The 6,538-nt window shown below is 45.4% G+C and overlaps 1 long non-coding RNA gene across 1 annotated transcript; it reads right to left on the bottom strand.

Annotated features, from left to right (window-relative positions):
* Positions 1–949: 949 nt before the first annotated feature.
* On the bottom strand, positions 950–6,317 carry LOC116644755. The gene is made up of 3 exons (XR_004301815.1): positions 6,198–6,317; positions 1,690–1,810; positions 950–1,589 (listed from the first exon to the last, which is right to left on the bottom strand). It is a non-coding gene; the product is annotated as an uncharacterized LOC116644755 (long non-coding RNA).
* Positions 6,318–6,538: the final 221 nt, after the last annotated feature.

Raw genomic sequence — 6,538 nt, 5'->3', positions numbered from 1 at the left:
GAAAGTACAGAATATGTTCTCTGACCACCATGGAAGGAAATTAAAAGAAATAACAATGAGATATACAGAAAAATCTCAGATATTTGGAAATAATACAACACACATCTAAAGAATTCAGAGCTCAAAGGAGACATTTGAAGGGAAATTAGATAACATCATGAATGGAATGATAAAACTAAATATATCAAAGCTTGTGGGATACACTGAAGCAGTAGTTAAGGGGAAACTTAGAGCTTAAAACACATTATAGAAAAGTGGAAAGTGGGGGTTAGTTCAACATTCTCATGGCTTTGTGGTTACAGTGCAGAGTATGAACCTTGCAGGGCGAAGGACTCCTTCTCCTGATCTCCCTGCCTGCAGGCTCTCCCATCCCCTCCATATGGTAGCCCTGAATATCGTTCCAACACACAAATCTGATTGTGTCACTCTCCGGCTCTAAACCCTCTCATGGCTCCCCATTGCTTCAGGATGAAATTCAAAATGCACCTGGCAAGCTGGCCTTTTGTGACCTTTACTTTTGATGTTACTCCCTGTTTGCCACTGTGTTACCTCCAGCTTTCTGAACTGTCTCTTGAAATCATGAGTTTTTCTCTCTTTTCTGTCCTAGAGCTAGGGTTCCAGATAAAATGCAGGACTCCCAGTTAATTTGAATTTCAGATATGTAATGAATAAGTTTTTCATTTTTTATTTTTTAAATTTTATTATGTTATGTTAATCACCATACATCACATCATTATTTTTTGATGTAGTGTTCCATGATTCATATAATACCCAATGCTCCATTCAAAGAATAACTTTTTAATATAAGTATGTCCCCAAAACTACATGGGGTATATGTATATATATATAAAAAAATCTTCATTATTTATCTAAAGTTCAAGTTTAACTGGGTGTTAAATTTTTATTTTTTATTCGCCAAATCTGGCAACCTCACCCAGAACTAGCACATGGTATTGCATCTGCCCTTTCTCTGCTTCTGGGCATGGCTGACTCCTCTTCCTCAGACAGGCCTCAGCTTAGAAATAACCTCCCCCAAGAAGACGGTTCTCCCCAACCCCCTTTCTCTGGGTCTGTCTCATTCACTGCTAACTCCTTGGCCCTTGGAACAGTGTCTAGCACTTGGTGGACACTCAACAAATATTTGTTGAAGAAATAAGTGCTGACCTAGGTCCCAGCTCCAGGGACAACGAGCTGGCCCACTTCCCGCCTCCCAAGCCTGTGGCCCCCAGTTTGGGGAGGGGGGCAGGGGATGCATCTGTTATCTATGGCTGCACACAAACCACTCCAAAAATTAGTGACTTAAGACAGCACAATCATGTAGTTTGCATGAAAAGCTGTACAACAGGGAGAGCTCAGCAGGGACAGCTTACCTCTGCCCCACGTGGCATCAGCTGGGGCTGGAAGAGCCACTTCCAAGATGACTCACTCACCGGGCTTTCGAGTTGCTGCTGTGGCTTCTCTCCACAGGGTGGCTTGGACTTCCTTACAGCATGGTGGCTGCGTTCCAAGAGCAAGTATCTCAAAAGAGACAGGAAACGGCAGATACTAGGCTTTTCCACACTATTCTGTGCCTTAAGCAGTTGCAGTTCCTATTTAAGGAGAGGGGAGAGAGACCCTGTCTCTTACTGGGACCAGTGCTACAGAATTTTGTGATCATGTTTTAAAGTCACCACAGGGGAGAATACTCACCACAAAGGAACTGACAGAGCCCATGATCTGCACCCAGTCTGGGTGGATGATTGTCCACAGGATGGGATGCCTTTCTCTCTACAGGTCAGTGGTGCCACGGGGCCAGTGTGTTCAAGGCAGCCTTGGAGTGGGATAGGACAGGAGAGAAGAGAGAGACAAGAGACAGAGAGGAAGGGGGGATGAGAGATAAGGAAAGAGTCTTCCCTTGAAGGAATGAGGACTGAGCAACCCAACCCATGTAGGCACTTAAAAATCTGTCTGAAAGGAGGCTGCACAATTGGCACCTAGCACGGGTCCCTTGGGATGTTGTAAGCAGAAATTTCGAAGCTGTATTTTCTTTTGGTTTTGAACAATTTCAAATTTATACAAAGTCCACAGAATAGTAAAATGAACAACCCACACATCTGACACCTAGTTTCACCAATGGTTAACATTTTGCCACTTCTGCTCTTTGAAAGTAAGTTACAAACAAGACATTTCCTTCCTAAAGCCTTCAGCCTGCATCCCCGCCCCCCCAAGCGCTGTACTCTCCGCACCAATGGTTCTCCGCTGGGGGCGATTTTGTCCCACAGGGGATATTTGCCAATGCCCAATGCAGACATTTTTAAATTATATTCTTTATTGAGAAAAAATTCACATCACGTAACATTCACCATTTTAACCATTTTCAAATGTACAGTCCAGTGCGTTTTTGTATATTCGTGACGTGAGGCAACTGTTAGTACTACCTAATTCCACAAGTTTCTCAGACATTTCTGCTTGTTGCAGCTGACAGGTGCCGTGCCCCTGACACCTAGTGGGCAGGGACCAGAAGTGCTGCTGAGCTCTCAGGAGCATTATCTGGCCCTAAATGTCAGTGTTCCACACAATTACATCTGAGCACAACAGTAATTGAGTGCTGTCGTCCCCACTGGTCTCAAGGATGCCTTTTTAAAATTCACTTTAGAGACTGATAGGGGGAGAGTGTGTGTGTGAGGGGAGGAACAGAGGGAGAGAGACAAGCAGAGTTGGTGCTGAGCAAAGAGCCCAATGCGAGGCTCCATTCCATGACCCTGAGATCATGACCCGACCCGAAACCAAGAGTCAGACGCTTAACCGACTGAGCCACCCAGGTGCCCGTGTGTGTGTGTGTGTTTCTAAAGATTTTATTTATTTATTTGACAGAGAGAGAGGGGGAGAGGGAGGGAGCACAAGCAGGGGGAGCAGCAGAGGGAGAGGGAGAAGCAAACTCCCTGCCGAGCAGGGAGGGACAATATGAGGCTCGATCCCAGGACCCTGGGATCATGACCTGAGCCGAAGGCAGACGCCCAACCGACTGAGCCACCCAGGCGTCCCTGTGGCTGTCATCTTTCATCCAACATTATGTCTGGGAGATTCATCCCTGTTGTGTACAGCAGTTCATTGTTTTTATTGCTCTGTAGTTTCCCACAGTATGAATATATCATCATTCATCCATTTTCCTGGTGTTGGGTATTTGGATTGTTTCCAGTTTTTAGCTATTATGAATAAAGTTGCCAAGAACATTCTATACATGCATTTTAGTAGAAATCACACTCAGTTCTCCTGGGTTTGTACCAAAGAGTGAACTTGCTGGATCATAGGTCAGGTGTAGCAGTTATAGCGAATATTGCAGTTTTCTAGCTTACCTCTTACCAGTTCTAGTTACTTCATATCCTCATCAACACTTGGTTTTGTCAATCTTTTTAATTTTAGCCAATGTAATTAGTGTATAATAGTATCTCGTTATGGTTTTATTTTTAAAATTTCTTTATTTATTTTTGAATTTTATTTATTTATCTTGAGAGAGAGAGAGAGAGAGCACACATGAATGGAGGGGGGGCAGAGGGAGAGAAAGAATCTCAAGCAGACTCCATGCTGAGCACAGAGCCCAACATGCAGCTGGATCTCACGACCCTGAGAACATGACCTGAGCCGAAATCAGGAGTCGGATGCTTAACCAACTGAGCCACCCAGGCACCCTGTCAGTTCAACAAGCATGTGGAAAGATGCTCAATATCACTAGAGAAGTTTAATTCATTCAGAAATGTGAATTAAAATAACGAGGGGAACCTGGTTGGCTCAGTTGGTAGAACATCTGACTCTTGATCTTGAGGTTGTAAGTTCAAGCCCCACTTTGGGTGTGGAAATTACTTATATATATATATATAATATATATATTACTTATATATTCTTTATATACTCTGCAGGTGTTTTTTTTTTAATACATGTATTGCCACATTCTTTTTCCAGTTTGTAACTTATCTTTTCATTTTCTTAAATATCTTTAAATTTTTTTTAAGGTTTTTATTTATTTAACAGAGCGATAGAGAGCACAAGTAGGCAGAGCAGCAGGCAGAGGGAGAGGGAGAAGCAGGCTCTCCGCTGAGCAGAGAGCCCGACATGGTGCTCCATCCCAGGGCCCTGAGTCGAAGACAGCCGCTTAACCGACTGAGCCACCCAGGCACCCCTCTTAAATATCTTTAACTAATGACCATAAGTTCTTAATTTTAATGAAGTCTAATTTATCAACCTTTGATGCTGAGAGATTTCTGAGTCTAGTCTTTTGTTTCTGTTTTAAAATATTTTATTTTATTTTTTCTGAAAGTAGGCTCCACACCCAACATGGGGCTCGAACTCATGACCCCGAGATCAAGAGTTGCACACTTCACCGACTGAGCCAGCCAAGAGCCCCATTTGTGTCTTGTTTAAGAAATCTTTGCCTAGGGAACGCCTGAGCGGCTCAGTCAGTTAAGTGTCTGCCTTTGGCTCAGGTCATGATCCCAGGGGTCTGGGTTCGAGTCCCACATCGGGCTCCCTGCTCAGCAGGGAATCTGCTTCTCCCTCTGCCTGCTTCTCCACCTGCTTGCGTGTGCTCTCTCTCTCTCTGACAAATAAATAAATAAAATCTTAAAAAAAAAAGAAAGATATCTTTGCCTAGGGGCACCTGGGTGGCTCAATCAGTTAAGTGTCTGCCTTCAGCTCAGGTCATGATTCCAGGGTGTGGGATCGAGCCCCACAGTTGGGAGCCTGCGTCTCCCTCTCCCTCTGCTGCTTCCCCTGCTTGTGCTCTCTCCCTGTCAGATAAATGAAATTAAAAAAAGAGAAATCTTTGCCTAGTCCAAGGTTATAAAGATATTCTATGTTTCTCTAGAAGTTCCACTGTTTTACCTTCAGAATTATGCTGATGCTCCATCTGAAATTAATTTTTGTGAAGGCTTCAAGGTACAGGTAAAACAGATAGTCACTTACTTACTCCAACACCATTTCACCACTTATATAAGTTTGCATAACTCATTTTCAACCATTCTTCTTTTCTAATGTAGGCACTTAAATATACACATGACTTCAGTTGCATCCCATTAGTTTTGATATACTGTGTTTCATTATCATTTAATTTGAAACATTTTCTAGTTTTCCCTTGTGACTTCTTTGATGCATAGATTATTTAGAAATGTGTCCAAGAGCATAAGGACACTCAGCACAGCTCTGGCACCGACTGAGCCCACAGCCTCATGGGGGCTGAGTCGAGTGGGGGTGGGGCAGCTGCTTGCTTTTGTCTGTGCCCCTCCTGGGAGCTCTGTAGGTGGGTGAATGGTTTCCACCACCAAGAGGTGTGTGGGGAGACACCGTAGGGCAGCATGTCTGCTAACCCCCTGGCCCTAGCATGTGCGTGCATGTGCGTGTGTGCACGCACACACACACACACACCCGTGCACCTGCGCGTGCACATACACATACCATCCTTCTCCAGCTCTAAAACACGCCCAGAGCCACGCGAGGAGGAAAGGAAAGCAGGCCGGCCCCTTCTTAGGTGAGTGATCAGAACTAAGTCACTTAAGCTGTAAGCCTGAGCTCTGAAAATGGGGATGGTTTATTTCAATGTTCTGCTGAGAATTAAATGTATGGGATGGGAGTCTTGCTGTGAGGCATTGGATAAACCTGTAGCAGGTAAAGGGCTGAGGGAGGGAGGAAAACTTGCTTCTATGCCAGATCCTGACACAAAGTCTGGCTTTGGCCAGAGATGTGGAGGAGGACCCCTACCTAGGACTTAGTGGAGACAGTTTACACAGGGCCTACAGGGGCAAAATTGGAAAGTGGCCAGCAGGGCTGCTCACGGAGGGGCACCCTGTGAGCTCCTCCTCACATGCTGGGCTGGGCCTTGGTGCTGGGGTGAGAGTTGCGCTCCAGAGGTTTAAGCAAGAAGGTTATCCTTTCCAACCAAGGTCCCCAGATGACCACTCCCCGGGGGACTCCACCCTCTCCCAGCTCTTATATGTCTACCTCCCAGGCCTTCTTCCCAGCTGGAGGCAGAAGGGATGGGAAGGGGTAACAGCAGAAAGGAGGCGGTCCAGAGGACTCTGGGAGCTGCCGTAGCTCTTGCTGCTTTCTCTAGCTGACGCTGGGCTCACCCTGAGTCTGTCAAGCCAGGTACCAGTGCACCCCTGTGCCCAGGGCCTTAGGCAGCATCTCCATGCCTATATCTAGAGTTCTGTAGCCTCTGTTCTTACCTGCACAGAACCCGAGTGGCAGGAGGGATGAGCAGGTTGGACAGCTCCTGGGGCTTTAGCAGAAACAGTAATTCCTGGGGCACCTGGGTGGCTCAGTCAGTTAAGCATCTGACTCTTGATCTCAGCATGGGTCTTGATCTCAGGGTTGTGAGTTTGAGCCCCATATTGGGCTCCATGCTTGGCGTGGAGCCTACAAAAAGAAAGAAAGAAAGGAAGGAAGGAAGGAAGGAAGGAAGGAAGGAAGGAAGGAAGGAAGGAAGGAAGGAAGAAAGAAAGAAAGAAAGAAAGAAAGAAAGAAAGAAAGAAAGAAAGAAAGAAAGAAAGAAAGTCATTCCTAGGAT

The sequence above is a fragment of the Phoca vitulina genome, unplaced genomic scaffold, assembly GCF_004348235.1.
Source record: "Phoca vitulina isolate PV1807 unplaced genomic scaffold, GSC_HSeal_1.0 scaffold30, whole genome shotgun sequence".
Classification (NCBI taxonomy): Eukaryota; Metazoa; Chordata; class Mammalia; order Carnivora; family Phocidae; genus Phoca; species Phoca vitulina.
This window is presented reverse-complemented; position numbering and strand designations above follow the sequence as displayed.